Raw genomic sequence first — 20,374 nt, forward strand, 5'->3', positions numbered from 1 at the left:
TCAAGTTGAGGTTTTGGATGTAGGTTTGCTCACTGAGCTGGAAGATTCATTTCCAGACATTTCATCACCCTACCAGATAACATCTTCAGTGAGCCTCAGGCGAAGCATTGCTGAAAATTCCTGCTTTCTGTTTATATGTTTGGGTTTCTTTGGGTTGGTGATGTCATTTCCTGTGGTGATGTTATTTCCTGTGGTGAAGTCACTTCCTGTTCTTTTTCTCAGGGGGTGGTAGATGGAGTCTAACTCGATGTGTTTGTTGATAGAGTTCCAGTTAGAATGCAATGCTTCTAGAAATTCTCATGTGTGTCTTTCTTTGGTTTGTCCTAGGATGGATGTGTTGGCCCAGTCAAAGTGTGTCCTTCCCTATTCTTATGTAAAGATACTAGTGAGAGAGGGTCATGTCTTTTACACCAACTAGCCACAAAAAGGCATGACCCTCTCTCACTACTAACCTTACATATGGATGAGGAAGGAGACCACTGGGACTGGGACAACGCATCCATCCTAGGACATCCATCCTAGGGTACGAAATGTCTGGAAATGAACATTCTTGCTCAGCAAGCAAATCTACATCCAAAACCGTCTCTGTATTTTATATATATATGTATATAGCTCTCATCACATGCAAATGCATCATATTGCAGGCCTGGGTGATGATCTGAAATTGGTTTCCAATGTACCTCTTTAGCACCATCCAGGTTAATTAATCTAACAGCAGAGTCATATCTGATGACGAATATACTTTTCTGGAGCTTGTAAGCATGGGTTGGTTGAGCACATGAAGCATGTGAATGGTTAAACGGTGGCATAGTGTCTCCGTGGTTAGCATTGCTGCCTCACAGCACTGAGAACCCACGTTCGATTGCATCCTCAGTCAACTGTCTGTGTGAAGTTTGCACATTCTCCTCGTGTCTGCATGGGTTTCCTCTGGGTATTCCAGTTTCCTCCTACAATCCAAAGATATGCAGGTTAGGTGAATTGGTCATGCTAACTTGCCCATAGCACTCAGGGATGTGTAGGTTCAGTGCATTAGTCAGGGGTAAATTTCGAGCAATAGGTTTGGGGAATGGATCTGGATGGGTTACTCTTTGGAGGGTTGGTGTGGACTTGTTGGGCTGAAGGGCCTGTTTCATATTGTAGGGATTCTATGTAATATTGTGTAAAGTGGCCCACAGGTTGTTGGGACATACAGTCCATATAAAGGCATCACATTGGCATTGGAAATCACACCACATTACCCTTTTCTTGTGGTAGACCAAACATCATTTTTCACTTGTCTGCAGCTTCACTTTAGGGGAGAAAACCACCAATGGATTTATTGCATAGATGGACTGTGAGAAAGCTAGCTTTACCTGTTCAAATGTTTGCGATAGAGTCCCTTTCAGGGTGATCTGGCACCCGTGCATGGCCAAGAGCAATGGACATAGGCACTTTCATGAGTTCTCTGAACACCCAACAAATAATGATTTGATGAGGAGAATTTTTTTTCACTCAGAAGATGGTAAACCTTTGGAATTCTCTCCAACAGAGGTCACTGGAACCTCAGTCTTTGCGTACCTTTAGGTTAGAAATTGATAGATTTCTGATTATCAATAGTGTAAAGCTTTATGGAATGGGGTGGCTAAAAGGCATTGAACGATGGTCAGCCATTATATGTATTGAAGGCAGGGCAGGCCTCACTATCTGAATGTCCTACTCCTTTTGCATGTTCCTATGAGATGCATTTGTGTATGCTAGAAGCAAGATACATAAATATACAGCATTCTGCCTTATGTAGGGCAAAAATAATTTGTACATAGATATCATCTTTTTTGACTAAAGAGGTCATGCGTACAGGCAAACTCTACTACACCTCATGGCAATGCCATGAACAATCACAATTTACCTGCCTGATCCGAGATTTACAATTGACAGTTAACTGTTCTCTCTTTATGGGGTAAAAACAATGACTGCAGATGCTGGAAACCAGATTCTGGATTAGTGGTGCTGGAAGAGCACAGCAGTTCAGAGAGCATCCAAGGAGCAGCGAAATTGACATTTTGGGCAAAAGCCCTTCATCAGGAATAAATTCTTTCTTTATCTTCATGTCAATTATTGCTCAACCAAACAGTACCCTCTTCTCCTTTTTATAAAATGGTGCCTCCTTTTTTACCCCCAAGTCTATTTCTTGAGTCCTGGTTCTGGTGAGTGCAAGATGAAAGCTTTCAACTTCTAGTCTCCATCTGGCAATGTTTAGGTTCTGTAGTGGGATTTCTCAGAAATGAAAATCAGCAACAAAAACATGATGAGAGACTTGTCTCTTTGAGCACGTGCATACGATGATCGGTTGGACCTTCGTTGGAGAGAATTTCAAAGGTTTACCACCTTCTGAGTGAAAAAAAACTTCTCCTCATCAAATCATTACTTGTATGTTGTGAAAACTCAAGAAAGTGCCTATGTTTGACTGTGTAATCATATTCACAAAAATAGAGCAGTCTACTTCAAACAGTAATGCTAGGGCTATTCCAGGCATTTCCTGAATTGTGTTTTTAATATAAATTCTCAGGGTCAGCACTTTGGCATGGAAATCCCAAGTAAATGCTTGAGTACTTGATGAGGGGAATAAATTCATGATGCTCACACTCAGGGAACTACACTTTAGAATGTATTCAAGAACTAAGAAATTAAGAGAAATGGATCAGAATGTGATTTTACAAATATCAGCAAGGAGTTAAATAACTCATCAACTTTAGCTCAAAGCAATTTTTGTTCACAGTAGCTTTGAAATGCAAACTGGCAATAGACCCTGAGGTAAATAGGACACATTGGACCTGATTGAACAGAGCAATCAATAGAGTAAACCCTTAACCTAAGAAGTAAGGGTTGGGCAATAAACACAGGAACAACTGAAGAGGAGGGAGAATTAAAATGGCATGAGTGCAATTTCACATCAGGCATAGAAAATAAATCAGATCAGAAAAAGTTGAGACTATGTGGGAGAGAAATAAATAGAAATCCGGGGTGGGATGGGGATAAGAAGGAAAGATAATTCATTCTTAAAATGTAGCATTTTAAAATCTTCCTGAAATTTTAAAACCTTAAAGTGAGGCTTCATATTAATTTTCAGTGCCAGATGGGTTGAGTGTTAGTAATGAATAATTATCACGATTAACATGGTACATATGCAACTAATTACTCATCCTAAATATCTGCAATAGCTTTTAATTGTATGTAGTGCATAAATACCAACATTTCATTCAACGTTAGGCAATGGTGAGGTGGTAGAAAGTGAGGGCTGCAGATGCTGGAGATCAGAGCTTAAAAATGTGTTGCTGGAAAGGCACAGCATCAAAGGAACAGGAGAATCGACGTTTCGGGCATGAGCCCTTCTTCAGGAATGAGGAAAGTGTGCCCAGCAGGCTAAGATAAAAGGTGAGGTAGTGAAAGAAATGTTGTATTCGCAAAGCCATCAGCAGCACAATCCAACTCAGACAGGAACCTTTGGATATTGGCAGTTAACCCTGTAACTGCTGTATCATTTATGCATAAATGATTAAGACAAGATTAGCCGCACCGTTACTTTTAAGCAAATTTTTCCAGGTAGATAGAAACATAGAAAATAGGGGGAGGAATAGGCCATTTGCCCTTTGAGCTGGTCTGCCATTCAATATGATCACGCTAAATCATCCAACTCAGTATCCTGTTTACATTCTCTTCCTCTGTCCTCTGATCCCTTTAGCCTTAAGAACAATATCTAACTCCTTCTTGAAAACATTCAATGTTTTGGCCTCAACTGCTTTCTGTGGCAGAGAATTCCACAGGCTCACTATCCTCTGGGTGAAGAAGTGTCTCTTCCTCCTCCTCTCCAAAATGGCTGACCACATAGTCTTAGACTGTGAATGCTGGCTCTGTGCTCTCTGATACAGACAGTTGTGTTCCGTTCTCATGCAATCCCATGTTATAAGAAAATCGTGTTATAGCAGTCCCTTTTAAACTAATAGGACCGGAATCACATTATAACCAATACATGCTTTAAAACTTTGCGCTTTAGAAAGCGTCCCCAATTTGTCAATCATGTTATAGCGAATTTGTGTTAACAAAACATGTGTTACAGCAGAATGATGTGTATTTGGTAGCATCCTTCCTGCATCTACCCTGGAACTTTAATGTAGAATTTTGTAGGCTTCTATAAGATCCCTTCCTTCATTCTTCTAAACTCCAGTAAACATTGTCGTAATTGATCTCTCTTCATACGTCAGTCCTGCCATCTCAGGAATCCGTCTGGTAAATTTTTATTATACTCCCTCCACAACGAGAACAAGATACCAGTGTTGTGACTGCACAGGAAGTGCTTGGCTAAGAGGTGCAGATAGTTATGGAATACTGATCTTTAATACTATTGCCAGAATATGACAGGGCCTTGACAATATTAAGTTTCTTCAGTCAATTCTTGACATTAGGTTTGATTGCCCACTCAGCACTCTTGGCTGAAGATGCTTACAAGTGCTCCATTCTTGTCTTCTGCACCTATGAACTGGGTTCCTCCCATCATTGAAAATAGAGATAGTTATGAAGCTGCTCCCCCTGGTGAGTTACATTATTGTCCACCCACCATTCACAACTGGATGTGGCAGGACTTCAGAGCTTAGATCTCATCATTTGGTTTGTGGCATTTCTTAGCTCTGTTTGTCACATACTGCTTCCACTCTTGGGCATGCATGTAGCTTCACCAGGTTGACACTTCCTTTTTAGCCATGCCTGGTTCTGCACCTGGCATGCCCTCCTAAACTCTTCATCAAACCATGGTTGATCCCTGATCTTGGTGGTAATGGTAGGATGGAAGATATTCAAAGTTTGTGAGAAGATTTGTAGCTCGGGTGCTCGTTGTTGTGGTTCTGTTCGTCGAGCTGGGAATTTGTGTTGCAGACGTTTCATCCCCTGTTTGGGTATATTGGGTAACAGGACAAACAGGAAGACAGCTAATGATCTACATTCATGAACACCAACTAGCCACGAAACGACACGACCAGCTATCCTTAATAGCCACACATGCAGATGACAAGCAACATGAATTCGACTGGGACAACACTACTATTATAGGACAAGGCAAACAGAGAACAGCCAAGGAATTCCTAGAGGCATCCACAGATTCAATCAATAAGCACATCGACCTGGACCCAATATACCGGCCACTGCAACGGACAGCTGGAACTGACAACCGGAAGCGGAAGATTCAAACCACTACAAATGCCGGAGGAAACATCACAGAAGCGCTTCACAGGAGGCTCCCAAGCACTGAGGATGTCACCTAGACAGGGGACGAAACGTATGGAAGATATATAAGGTCTTGAGCTTACACATTGTGATGAAATACAATTCTGCTGCCCCTGATGATCCCGGCATCTTATGGATACCCAGTCTGGAGCTTCTAGGTCTATCTCAATGAGTACTGAAGTAATGTCATTGTATAGAAAATATGGTAAAGGTAAAGCTGCCATAGAGCTGTTCTCTCATTAAAGAGAGAGACAATTACTGATGGTTAAACCTGAGGAACACCATGGTTCAGGTTGAGGGGAGGGTTTGAGAAGGAGAATCCTTCATAGTAATCTCAGCCAGTGTGGGAATTGATGTTGGCTACTCAACATCACAGATATAAAACATTCTTGCTCTTGATTCAGCTTATTTTCAAAATGGCTTTGGATTGGAAAGGAGCTAGCAAATAGACCTGCTGTTTAACAGCAGGAAATTATATACTTGCTCATTTCTAGATGCACCCTTATCAGTTCTTAAAGCCAGCCACAGATTTTCTAGATTTTATAAATAGATTATCGAACTACGTTCTTGTAAAGAATTCCTGCCAAAATTCAAATAAATGTAATTCATTATTGAATCACAATCAATCCTTTCAAATCATTTTAGCTTGCAGATTAGCTCGGTGCACTGGTTAGCATGCAAGACATCTGCAGTCTCTGGCATAGCAATTATAATAAAGCACAAAGGGTGTGTATAAGATTTACCACCCCAAAATGGAAGCAATGATTAAAATGATAACAATGAGTTGGGGGCAGAGTAGATGACGCTAATTAATAAGGAGCTGGTGAAATGGTGATTTGTAGACACTTGAAGCAAAGGCCTGTGATTGGCCCAACTCCAGACTGTTGTATCTTTATTCATTTCTCTGCAGGAGCTTGGTAGCTACATAAAGGACCTTGATGAGTGGATCATTGTATACAAATTAAACTCACCGTGACAAGAATAATCACCAGCTGCTTTGATTGAGGCAGTAGCTTTGATTAAGCAATTTTTTTGTAAAGAATATTTGTAAATTAATTGATGCCATACCTGTAATTTAGTTTTATGTTCTATAACTGCAGTATGAAACTGATTTCTGTGTTTTTTTTGGCTGATATTGAGAAGGTGGTGCAATGCTCTGTCCATTTCATGTCTGATGCAAGAGGCTAAGCTTATTTTTTTTTTAGATTACTTAGTGTGGAAACAGGCCCTTCTGCCCAACAAGTTCACACCGACCCACCGAAGAGCAACCCACTCAGACCCATTCCCCTACATTTACCCCTTCACCTAACACTATGGGCAATTTAGCATGGCCAATTCACCTAACCTACACATTTTTGGACTGTGGGAGGAAACCGGAGCACCTAGAGGAAACCCACGCAGACACGGGGAGAATGTGCAAACTCCACACAGACAGTTGCCCGAGGTGGGAATTGAACCCAGGTCTCTGGCGCTGTGAGGCAACAGTGCTAACCACTGTGCCACCATGAGTTTTGATTATTGAACCAGCAATTGAAGTGAATGAGAAATATAGCATCTCTTCCATGAAATCCAGTTGCATGAAATTGGTTAAGGAACATGTTCGAGGGCATGGTTAGACTGGCAATGAATGGAATGATTTTTGTCAGGAGAAGCAGTTGTGCTCAGCCCATTTGTAATTCAGAGTATTATATGACTTTTAAATGACATCTGCCTGTTCAAAGGCATGGAAGAGTAAAACGTTTTACTTTTAGATATACCTCATACAGCTGTACGTAACTTTTTTTTCCCTTCATTTCTCTTTTCTGTAAGTATGGATTGTACCTATGTACTGTGTACCTAAGATAGCGTGTGTGTTGGTGATATGTTACACTAACTAATCTTGTAACTGAAGAAGTTATATCTAGGTACCTTTGTAACTAATATGGTGCTGTAACTGGTGACTCATAAACTTTTCACTGTACTCATTTGCGTACATGTGGCAAAGCTAATTCAATATCGAGTAGAGGGTTAATTCGACTTTTAAGTATAGCTATTGAGCATATCCTTGCACAAAGAAGTGGACCCATTGCTAAAGTAACATCTTCAGTTTGTGTTTCATTTTAATGTGAGCGGGGAAACATTTAGGGGAGATACATGTGGAAAGTTCTTTACGCAGAGGTTGGTGGGTGCCTGGAACGCGTTGCCAGCGGTGGTGGTAGGGGTGGGAATGATAGCGTAACTTAAGATGTATCTAGACAGATACATGAACGGGCAGGGCACAAAGGGGATACAAATCCTTAGAAAATATCCGGCAGATTTAGATACAAGATATGGATTAGTGCAGGCTTGGAGGGCCAAAGGGCCTGTTCCTGCGCTGTAGTGTTCTTTGTTCTCCAGTGTTTCTCTTTTTTTAGGAAAAAAAGACTGTTTACATACAAGATTGATATTGGCGTGTTTGTTTTGAACAAACTACAGTAAAGTGTAAAAAACAGAGGATCTAGAATAACTAAGAGAACACTTCTATAGGAAGTGTTTGTAGCTTAAGGAACTTGGGATTTGAGGAGCTACAGAGATTGTACCCAAGAGGGAAAGGGAAATGTACCTGGGTACTTTGCTGCAGGGGTCAGTCACACCCCCCAGACTAGGTACAGTACTTCAAATTTAATCTGTAATCAGGGACAGAAGGCTATGAGTATAGATTAGACAGGTGTGAGGACGTGGGGTTATATTTGAGGAGCCTTGGCCCCCACAATTTTCCAACAGTGGGAGTTTTTGCAAGCTGTGTGGACAAGAATGGGGACTGCAGAGAGAATGAGTGAATTGACCATAGCACTGTGGTACAAAGAACCATTCAAGTAAGGTTAGAAAATAGGTAGGTGACAGTCTCGTTTGGAGGATAGATACTGTTCCCTGCAGCCAAAAAAATGAGACTCAAAGTCTGTGCCTGCCGAGTGCCAGAGTTAAGGACAAGTCCTCACTGCTGGAGAAAAGCTTCGAGTGGTAAAGATGAAATAGAGATGTAAAATCATCGCAATGAAGACCTGAAAAAGAGAAAATGGGTCTGCTCTGGTCTGCTGAGATCAAAATTGACAAGACATTACTCTGTGTTTGGGGAAGGAGAGGGATGTAAGAAAAATGGGTCAAAAGCAAGTGGGAGGAGACTGACAGAGAGGGAAAACAGATTCACGAGCTGCAAGGAATACGCATTGGGTAGGAACAAGCTGAAGACCTGGATAGTCTCCAACAGGGCAGTCCTGCTTCTTGATTTCTTTTTCTGATGTTATTCTTTTGACACTTTACATCTGTTCCACAGTTACCACTTTTTCAGTTTTAGCTGCATCATCTTCACCGTGGATGTACAGTCCTTCTATATGACGAGTCCCCAACAGGACAGCCTGACAGCTCTCCACTTCTTCCTTGAAAAGTGGGATGGACAGTTCCTAACAATCACCACCTTCCTTTGCCTGGCTGAGCTCATTCTCACTTGGACAACTTCTCCCTTAACTTCTTTCACTTTCTCCAAGTCAAAGGGGGTTCCAGTTATGCTTTGTGAGGAATGTGGAACATTCCTTTTTCCAGCATCCTAGTTTTGTTTCCATCCACACCTTACTTTCTCCAGTTCATTGATAATATCATTGGTCCTGCTTCTTGTTCTTGATTAGAAATGGAAAAACTAACCAATATTTTTTTCGATGTCCATCCTTTTCTCTCATCACTTGGTCCACCTCCTGACTTTTCCTTTCCTTTCCTTGACTTCACTGTTCCATTTCTGTGGACAGACTATCCATCAATATCTACTACAAGCCCGTCAACTGCCAATTATCTCAACCACACCTTCTCTTACTTTGCTTCCAGTGAGGATTCCATTCTATTCTTTCAGTTTCCCTGTCTCCATCACATCCGTTCTGATGAAGCCACCTTCCACTCAGGAGCTTCTTACATGTCCTCAGTTATGGAAGAAGGAGGACACCCCCCACCACACCCCAGCCCAAGTATGGTTGTCAGAGTCCCAAGCATATCCAATCCATCTCCTACAGTCCACCCTCACCCAGAACAATTATAGCATTCCCTCTGACCTCACTTTCCACCCCCACATTCAAAGGATCATCCACTGTCATTTCTACCCCCTCCAGCAGGATTCCATCACCAAACACATCTACCCCTCCACAATCAGCAGTCCACAGGAATCAATCCCTCCATAAGCTGCATAAAGTTTCAGAAAGATGTTCTCTCCCACTATGAATTAAAAATTGGAATATTAAATAAAACCTGCTTCTGTTCATTCAGAAGTATAGACATTATCTTGCCATGTTTAATATTGAATGATTACCTGAGAATTATTGCCATTGAGAAACAGATTTTGAATAACCCCCAAAAAAGTGTAGTTATTGATTGCAAAGTCTAAAAATAGATAAGCTTATGATGGCAATCAAAAACAGAATATTCTTGCGGACAGAAAATTGATTAAAATCCTTGAACTCCTTACAACATTGTGTGCCTATGTATTTTTAAAAAACTGACTGCATTGGTTCAGGATAAGTCGCAACTATCTTCTGAAGAGCAATTAGGTATGGGAAATAAATGTTGGCCCAGCCAGTGTGGCCTTTATCCCATGAACAAATATAAAAAGGTTTCTCCACTTCTGAGGAAATTAAAATGCTTGTTAGGCCATACTAAGAAGATTACTCATGCCTTGGTGCACTGTTGTATAGTCTTGTTAATTAACTTCAAGGATCAATCACTGATCCTGATAATTAAATTAAATACTGGTCACACTGAGAATATCTTTCAGTATTAAGTCTGAAGAAGTACGTTGCCTAGTCTAGCACGCAATTCATTTTAAACATTTAGGGAAACTTGTGCTTTAAAAAGAAAATGAGTAGTGTACACAATCCTTTTGGCTCAAGTGACTGCACGTTTATTCTGACTGAAGCATACAAACGTTTTACTGATCATTATCTATTAGGAAGGGTGATGTCCTATTTTCTCAACACCATCTATTGATTTGTGAACCAAGTGCCCACGTTTTGTGCTGCAGTGCCATTTCTAGCTCAGGACTGGTGTGCTAGGAGGTGGGGAGTCAGGTAAACAAAGGGACCTGGGTCAGGGTTGCTTCTGGATGCTGGGAAAGTTTTGGAATGGTTGTGGACTTCCTACTTGCTAAATGGTGGAGGCAAGGTTACATCCTCTCCTTTTCTCTAAGTTGACAGGAAATTACATGGAAAAAGAAGGGCCTTCGGCCCATCTGGTCTGTGACAGCTCTTCGAATGAGCATCACACCTTGTGCCATTCTCCTGTCTTCTCCCATAGACTTGCAAATCCTTCCTCTTCAAATAAATACCCAATTCCTTTTAGAATACTCAACTGAACCTGCTTCCATCAAATTTTCAGACAGTGCATTCCAGACCCCTAGCAGTATGAAAAGGTTTGTTCACATTTTTGCATCTTTTACTAATTACTTTAAAGTCACTGCCCTCTCATTTGTGATCCTTTCATGTACAGAAATGTTTTCTCCCTATTTACTGTGTAATGGCATCTCACAATTTTGAAAACTCCATCAGGTCTCCTCCCAAGCCTGCTTTTCTCCAAGGAAAGCAGTCACAACTTGTCTAATCTATCTACACAAGTGAAATTCTTCAGCCTTGAAATCATTGTTTTAAACCTCATCTACACCCTCTTCTATGCCTTCTTCAAGTGCAGCATCCAAAATTAGACAGGATACTCCAGCTGAGACCAAACTAACATCTTATTTAGGTTCAATCTCCTCATTTCTCTTGTTGTCTATGCTTAATAATACTAATTATTAAGTAATAATACTAATACTAATAAAACAAATCCCTAATAATAAAATCCAAGATACTGTGTACTTTATTAACCACATTCCTAACCTGTCCTACCATATTTTAATGGCTTATTCATGGATACACCCTAGTGTCTCTGCTTCTGCCTCCACCCCACCCCCCACCCCCGTAAAGTTGTACTCTTTATTTTACATTGTCTTTCTTTTTTTTCCAGCACCTCCATATTGAACATCACCTGTCAACTATGAAACACCTCTGTGGGATTTGAAACTAGAACATTGTGGCCAGAGATAGAGACACCACCATCACTCAGCAATAGCCCTGGAAAGCTGCAATATTATTCTCCTGTGTGTTTGTTCATCAGCCTGTTCTGACATGCTGTGGCACACCTCCACAACAGGTAGGACTTGAATCCAGACCTTCTGGTCGAGAACTAGGGACACTAATACACTAGTTCAGGCATTGGCTCAAAGGCAGGGGTGCTACTCACTACAAAAGATCTGCCTACCCAGCTCTATCTTCTTGCAGTTAACTATGCTACTAAGTTTCATCTCATGAGTAAATTTTGAAATAGTCTCCTTTGTCCCAAGGTCTAAAGTATTCATATATCATGAAAAGCACGAATTACAAACCAACTCTGAGCCTTGGGAAACTTCACTACAGGCCTTCACCAGTTCAAAAACATCAATTAACCATTACTTACTGTTTCCTGTTGTTCAACAGATTTTGCAATCATGTTGCTATTGCCCTTTTTATTTCATGAGCTCCAAGTTGTCTCACAAGTGTGCTATGCGTCATTTCTAACTGAAATGTCACGTGTACTACCTATAACATTGTCTTGATCACTGTTACCTCATCAAAAACACTCCTATAAATTAGTTAAACGTTATTAACTTCTTTTTCATAAAAAAGCTTAATTAGTTCACATTAATTACTGTTAATTTTGCCCCAAATTATTATTTCTAAAAATTCCCTAACCACTAAAGTTAAACTGACTGGTCTGTAGTTGCTAGCCTTATCCTTATACACTCTTTTGAGCAAGGATGTAATGTTTGCAACATTCCAAACCTTAATTCTAAGGAAGATTGCAGAGGCACTGGCAATAATCTTTCAATTTCCATTTTTCACTTGCCTCTGTATTCTTGAATATATCTTCTCTGGTACCAATGCATTGCTAACTGAAGTACACACAACCTATTCAACTCCTCCCACATATCAATCTTAATTACCTCCTCTTGGGTGGATGGTACCTTCTTCCTTTGCAAAGTATTTATTCAACACTGCAACCTCTGAGTCCATGTGTAAATTGCATTTTTGGTCCTTAATTAGCTTCGCTCCTCCTTTTTATCACTCGGATATGGTGTATTAGGAGGCTACCTCTGGGGAAATAAGTCAACCAAACCCAGTGCCAACAAGTTGGGCTTGTGACCTCCATTTTCTGAGGCCTCTGGCAAAAGTCCTGCTCATAGCTTCTAAGATTTTCCTACTCTCATACTTTGTAAACGTCGTTAGTTTAAAATTGCAATGCAAGCAGCAATATGAAAAAGAATTTTAAACAAACCAGCCTTTCATGAGGCCAGCACCAGTTTAGAATGACTGCTATTTGACCACCTCTATTAAAAGCTGCCATTTATTGAAAATTCCAGTACCAAACTGCCCCAAGAAATTACAATGTGGCCAAATGTGAACTGCGTAGGGACTGTATTTGTCTTGGCCCTAATCCGTAAACTCAACAATGCACTTTTTACAAAATGACATGGATTCCAAAAAGAAATGTTTTACTTATTACCTACAGATGCATTTCTTGTGACATGGTTTCAGATGATTGTAAATGCATTCCAGCTGCATGCCCAAGGCCAGACATTATTTCTGTGCCACTTAATCACATAATGAAAACAAGTGTTGCCTTTAGCTTTCTCAAGACTAACAAGAAGTGTACAACAGCACCATTATGCAGTTTCTCTGCAAAACTTTCTACAGGAAGTGCCCTTGCTTTACGTGCTGTTTTGTAAAAATGGCAATTTATACATAGGATAATGTAGTTTTATTGAAATCTAGTGGAAAATTATGTTCCTTGCAACAGTTGTGTGCCTATTAAGGGAAGTGCAGTTGCTGATCACAACTCAAAATTTTACAAAACAGTGTCACTGTAGTGATGAAAACAAAGGTGAATATGTTTTAAATTTCATATTGGCTATTTGGTTCCCTAGTAATATTGTTGCCTGCTGCCAATCTCCTACTAAGTCCCCATACCCTTACACATTATTTTTGTTTCAATATTCATCCAATGCCTTCTTGAGTGCTTCAGTTAAACCTGCCTCTTGACATTCCTAACTACTTACTGCACTTTTGCTTCTTTGGCAATCACTTAAAAGCTTTAAAAGGGGAGGCGCAAGTAAATAGGATAGTAAAAAAGGCATTATTATGCTTTCCTTAATTGGTCCCTGCATTGAGTATAGGAGTTGGAAAGTCATGTTATGGATGTACAAGACATTGGGTAGGCAACTTTTGGAATACTGTGTGCAATTCTGGTCTCCCTCCTATGGGAAGGATGTTATGAAACTTGAAATGGTTCAGAAAAGATTTACAAGGATGTTACCAGGGTTGGAGGATTTGAGCTATACCAAGAAACTGAATAGGGTGGGGCTATTTTCCCTGCAGTGTTGGAGGCTGAGGGGTGACCTTATAGAGGTTCATAAAATCATGAGGGGCATGGATCCAGTAAATAGACAAGGTCTTTTTCTCGAGGTGGGGAATCCAAAACTAAAGGATATAGGTTTAAGGTGAGAGGGAAAAGATTTCAAGGAACTTAAGGGGCAATGTTTTCACGCAGAAGGTGGCGCATGTATGGAATGAGTTGTTAGAGAAAGTTATGGAGGCTGGTACTTTTGCAATATTTAAAATGTATCTGGATGGGTATATGAATAGGAAAGGTTGAGGGATATGGGATAAATGCTGGCAAATGGGACTAGATTAATTTAGGATATCTGGTCAGCTTGGACCAGGGTCTGTTTCCATGCTGTACATCTCTATGACTATTTGAGACAAGTGAAAGGGGAGAGAACTCCCATCCAAAGAAGTGGGCATGGAGGCGAAGGTGATGGGAGAACAGTTTAACATCAGGTCATACCTGAAATTCATTGATATGGGGCATAAAGCGATAAAACCATTTCCTTTGCTGAGCACAGATTATTCAGCATTACACAGGAGAAGGTAAGAGGATATAGTGAATATGTGGCAAGAGCTGAGATTACTGTAAGGGATAGCACAGAGAGAAAGGGAGGGAAGAAAGGAACATTGGTAGCTGCCAGTTTTTGTAGCTTGTTCTCCTTAACACCTGAAAGGAAGAGAAAATCATTCTTGTTAAAGTATTGAATGAGACAAAGGATGAAATAGACTTGGAGTGCTTTGAGATAGCATGAAGTAATTGTGATAAAGAGAGAGGTCAAGAGTTTACATGTGGCAGTGCATGGCACTGAGTGTGAATCTCAGGATGTGGCAGGAGCAGCTGTCTGAAGAGCATCATGTCTTAGGGATAGCTGTAATCTTAATTGGATTTGAAGCATGAAGAATGGAACTTCAGTTGGAATCCGTGTGGGGTGAAATGGAACTGAAGACATCACTGAGGAAGGAGAGGTGACTATGAAAGTGAGTTTCAAAAACATCGAACATGAGGGAGGAGTTAGAAAGCAACAAAGGTGAACACACTGAAAGATTAAACAGAAATCTTGTCGAAGAGGAGAACAGAACTATTTGAGATGGAACACACCCTGGAAGAAATGGTAGTGAATTAAACACTCAAATGAAAGCAATAGAGCGCAGGGATGGTGTTCTGAAATAAAAAAAAGACAAAGTGTTGGAGAAACTCAGTGGTTTTGGCAGAATGTGTGGAGAAAAAAGAAAAGAAATCACATTGGGCTCAGTGTTGTCTCTGTCTGTCTACAGATGCTGCCAGACCTGACAAGTTTATCAAGCACTTTGTAGTTTTCTTTAGATTTCCAGCATCTGCAGTATTTTGCTTTTGTTTGAACAAAGATTGGTTCTGGTTTCATCCTCTTTTGTGTTTTATCAGCTTGGACATTTTTCTGTTCAAAGTACATTAGTAGCCTCTTCTGAATATGTTCAGTGACTGACCAACATGGTAAATTGCAAAATTAAAACATATGGTCTCTCTGTTTCACTCTGGGATCTGACTTATCCAACAATAACATCAACTGAGATTATAGCAATATCCACTTGGAAATGTTTCACTATAAGTATTTAAGTTAGCTCGCTGAGCTGGAAGGTTTGTTTTCAGACATTTCGTCACCATGACTAGGTAACATCATCAGTGAGAGTCTCTGGTGAGGTGCTGGTGGTATGTCCCACCTCTCTCTATTTATAGGCCTTGGTTTCTTAAGGTTGGTGATGTCATTTCCAGTTTTTGTTTCAAGGGTAGATAGGATCTAAATTGATGTGTTTATTGATGAAGTTCTGGTTCGAATGCCATGCCTCTAAGAATTCTCATGCGTGTCTCGATTATCAATTTTTTGTCTAAAATTAAGAATATAAGGACTGGACTAAAATGAACTAAAGACTTTGCCCACTGTTACTTTCTCAAAGCCTTGTGAACAAGTTATCTGGGAAGCTGACATCCAACCTAGTGGATAGGCTTCTGATCTTTGGGAAAATTACACAGGAAATGTAATTGCTCTACTGAAAGCAAAAAGCTGCAGAAGATGTTGCCCTTCATATAAATATACAGTGACATTTTTTGATGATGCTTCCTTGAGGATAAATGAATACTGGTGATAGATTGGAGAGAACTGGCTAAACTCCAGTCATCTTGCAACACTATATTACATAAAATAACAAAAGTATCCCAATGAATCATAAAACCTTTTTTTGGAAATGAGTCATAGCTTCAATTTCTCCTACAGAATATCACTGGCTCTTTAATGGGTTATTTGTTTGACAGGCAGGTTCGTTCAATCTCATCCAATCATCCTTCATGACTTATTTAAAATCTCAACTGGCTGATGCAGAGTTCTATATCCCATAATATTTTAGGTTATGAATGCAGCAGATTTCTTCTGTGGATGGCTCCAAGGGGATGCATGCGTGGAAAGACTAGCCATGTGTTTTTATGGGAGCAATGGAAGAGGCAGCTGTAGTCTTCAAGATGATACTTCCAGAGTTCCAGCTGAAAGTGAACTAGGCCTCAGAAGCTGGGCCCGACAAAGAGGAGCAAAAGAGTATGCAGGTTTGTACCCTTTAATATTCAAAACATTGCTGCTCTGTCCTCTCAGCTCCAGTGCTGACCTTCCCGGACATACGTCTGCATCACGGCCTTGTCCAACGATACAGTGTCAGCTGCCATGGCCTCCTGACCTATAGAGCTTCACCCCACTCCCCTCACTCCTGGTGCAAGCTCCTTCACCCCTGCTCCCTTTGTCTGATTCTCCTCCTGATATAGACCACTCCTCCCCTCAACCTGCTCCCCCTCCTAGCCTTAGCCCCCCCACTACCCATTTTCCCAGGGCCCAAGGCCTCCTGACCCATTGCCAGTAGCCTACTTGTGGATAATGTCATCGCTGCACAGAGAATACGGTCATGATCTGTGCAAGTGTCACTAGGTGAGGTGTGTGGTGACCATATTGTGTTATGAATAATCATTTCAAACATTTTATTATTTCTCTTTTGTATGCCATATTTAAATGAAGATATAGTTGACCATTTATTTCTCGCTTGCCTGATTTCAACATTTTTGAACAATTTTCACTTACCTAGCATTTATATCGATATCAGCATTTTTCTAATTTTCTTAGACTACTTCAAATGCATTGTTAAGACAAATTACCATCCTTTTATATATCCGACTAAAGCCCAAACAAAAGTATCTGTTGCACCCATAATGGCTCAGATATCTCTGAGAATTTTTAAAATAATTACTCTTCCCCATTCCAGTTGTTCAGGGAGTCTGGGGAGCACATCCCAGAGCCTCTGTGAAATCCTTCACAATTTAAGGTTTTTAAAAGAGTTACATCAGCATTGCTGAATTCACACAACCCCACCTTGCAACAGGATCAGGTGCAACAATGAACCAGTTTTTGCTTTATCAGTGTTAAAATTGCTGTCAATAGGGATTAAGTAGCTGTGCACTGGGAAATGTTCCATTTAACAAATTGACATGATCTATTTGCAGTTAGATTCTTAAGCAATGGAATTCAACCCTGTAAGGTGAAACAAAATCCCTACAGCATTTTAATTTCATTTATAAAGCTGAAATTTTCTCGGCCACCGGAGGCAGATTGGCTTTTGTGGAATATTTTAAAACTATTTTAAAGCAGTCTTAACACAGGGTCTTTTTGGTCAAATGTTGAACTTTATTTTGAAGTAAAAAGACAATCTGTACTGGAACACTGAGGTTTCTCCAACAATACAGAGTTTCAGACAGCTTATATCCTATTCTAATTGCTTTACAATCAAAGTGCTGCTTTCAATAAGACTAATACAATTAAAAAGGATTGGAATTTAGGACATTAGAACATTGACACTAAATAGCCATCACCATATAATCTAATTAAGAAATGGAGGAATCATTGTCACAGCCAAATGGCCTCAGACAATATCCATTCTCTCCTGTCACAGAAAGAGAGAGAAACTTTTCCAGAATGATCAGTTTGGGAGCCAGGGATACCTCACCTTGATGGAATGTATTATCTTCAGTTGTGGAAATAATATCAACACTGAGTGTTTATCTAAAAATAGGCTTGCAGGATCCAAGTCAAGTGCTAATTGCCAATCATCCAGCAGGAAATCTTCAGGAGATGTTTGTGATATTGTTTGCTGCAACTAACCATCTGACTCACATCTGCAATAAAGTTACTTTCTTGCTTTTGCAGTTTTGAAAGCTCAGTGTCTGAGACGCATTTGACCTCCAATGGCTATTGGGCTCAGAAGCCCCACTTCAATGGAATAGGAGGAGGCTGACAATTTAATGGAGCAAAATATCAGGAGAGAAAAGTCCTTCACCCTGCTGTCACAGACAACAGACAACGTGGTGTTATGGATCCCCATAGGTTGGCCATCTGATCTATTTAATGACTCAATTGAGGTTCATTTTTTGTTGCCTCCCAGGGCTCCTCTGTTGTAAGGGCTGATGCACATCTGAGGCGGTGCTGCATACCAAAGGCTAAGAGCATTGTGGGAGACCCCACACATCCCTCACTCAAACTCTTCACCCTCCTGCCAGCTGGCTGAAGATACTGGAGCATTCGGTCTCTCACGGGCAGACTGTGCAACAGTTTCTTCCCCCTCCAGCCATCAGGCTCCTCAACACTGTATGATCAGACTCTCTTCCATCTGAAACTCTTTGCAAGACTTTGAATTGCTGCTCGAACAATGTTTCATTAAGTATCATTTTTTTTTACTCTGTAAGTTGTACACAACAGTGCCTATTGTCTTGACGTGTCAGCAATTAGTGTGCTATCTTGTGTGTTTTTCACTTCTTATGCACTTTATGTTGTATACGACTGTGTAGTTTGTGCTGTCTATGTAGCACCTTGGAGGAACACAGTCTCGTTTTACTGTATCAGTTGTATATGGTAGAAATGACAAATAAAGCTACTCTTGACTTGCTGCTGTAACAGCTCCCTTGCTTCAATCAGCAGGGCCTGGCCCCAGCTTCTCCAATGGCACTCATGTGCCTTTTGATGGTGCCTCACCATGGAGAGACCATTGTTTTGGTTCTGCAGCGTCAGTTGCTGAGCTGCCAACCTTTTGATTTGGCTGGTAGCGCCTATTAGGTGGGTTAGCTTTCCAACTTGGACAGATACTCCAGTGTCCTGCAGGAGTGCAATCAACACCTGGTTTTGGCTTGACAGTGAACTGTCTGCTTCCAAAGCAAAATTCAGTCTGAGAAATCTAAAATCCTCTCAAACAAAAATGTTGTGATTTGAAACACATTCACAGCAATCTCTGAAATACCAAGAACAGCATCAAATAATGTCTCAAAAGATCTCACTTACCCAGAGAATACATGAATAAGGCCTATGAAAATAGTATAGATACGTTTAAAGCTTTTGAGGTAGAATAAAACTTATACTCTCAGTTTTTCATGAGTTTCTGATTCATAGCCAGGGCATTGGCTAAATAGCGGGTGGGGGGATGTCAGAAAATTCAAGGGAAAATTAGCCAGGCCTTTCCTAGATTTTCACATCAAATATATGAAAGGCTGAGAGTAGATTGCTTGCTGACTCCCTCTGTAGGGGATTGCAGCTCCATTATTGAGTCATAGACTTATACAGCATGAAAATAGACCCTTCAAACCAACCAGTCCATGCCGAACATAATTTCAAACTAAACTAATCCCACCTGCCTGCTCCTGGTCCATATCCCTCTAAACGTTTCCTATTTATATATCTATTTAGATGTCTTTTAAATGTTGTAATTAATCCTAAGGAAGTTCATTCCATATGCAAATCATACATAAAAAAATTCTGTCTTTTTTTAAAATCTCTCTCCTCTTGCCTTAAAAATGTGCCCTGTGGTCTTAAACAAAAAAGTAGCAATAAAAAAGACAAACTTAAAATGAGTTAAAGCAGGAAGGAAGAGTGTTTTCAAATGATAGATTTAAATTCATTCATGGGTCTTGAAATTAATTTCGTTATGAATTGCTCCACTAACTTCTTCACTATACCCAGTAACGTTAACATGGAGCTTACCGCTATTCTGTCAGACATCTAGAGCCACTTTAAATGGAACTGCTGCAGGTAATAGCACAGAAAATATCCGATCTTCCGTTCTGCTGAATATCAGTTATGTGATGGATCTGCCCTATTGTTGGATAGCGATTTTAAAGAGAAGTCTGAGTCCCGTGTTCAGCAGCACAAATCAATCTTTATTCGGAGCTCCCAGCCACACAGCATGGGAGAGATCTCTGGAGACAGACTGCAAGACACACACCCCCTCTTCCAGTAAAGTACAGGATATTTATACATTCCATGTTACAATGATTACATGCAGCACTTGCCACCTCCCCCTGACCATTATGCTCCTCCCTAGACATTAGCCAGCTGCATCATTCTGTGTGGGTGCTGTTTGTTACCTTGTGAAGCTGCAATTGTTTATTTTCCAGAAGTCATAATGACTAAGTAATGTTTTGCAATTGCCCCCTTACAATGCTATCTGTTTTCAGTGTCCTTTCATGAGTTATCTGTTTATACCCTTCGTTATACGTCATTAAGTCCTTGGTGTTAATACTATTTGTCCTTCAATCCACCCTGCAGATGGATTACGGGCTTCTCTCTACTATCTACAGCCATTTGTCTAAATTTCTTAATGTTAGTTTGTTAGTTGCA

At 40.4% G+C, this 20,374-nt stretch overlaps 1 protein-coding gene across 1 annotated transcript in view; it reads right to left on the minus strand.

The window, feature by feature from the left end:
• The window catches only part of LOC122560188 (uncharacterized), a 345,202-nt gene extending 325,309 nt beyond the window's left edge, over positions 1-19,893 (minus strand). The window contains exon 1 of the mRNA XM_087994826.1: positions 19,739-19,893. The gene's annotated coding sequence lies outside the window, so the exon portion shown is untranslated. The remainder of the gene's footprint in view (positions 1-19,738) is intronic.
• Between the last annotated feature and the right edge of the window lie 481 nt (positions 19,894-20,374).

The sequence above is a fragment of the Chiloscyllium plagiosum genome, unplaced genomic scaffold (genome assembly GCF_037043375.1).
Source record: "Chiloscyllium plagiosum isolate Xiang-an unplaced genomic scaffold, Cpla_swu_hap1 HiC_scaffold_15, whole genome shotgun sequence".
In the NCBI taxonomy this organism is placed as follows: Eukaryota; Metazoa; Chordata; class Chondrichthyes; order Orectolobiformes; family Hemiscylliidae; genus Chiloscyllium; species Chiloscyllium plagiosum.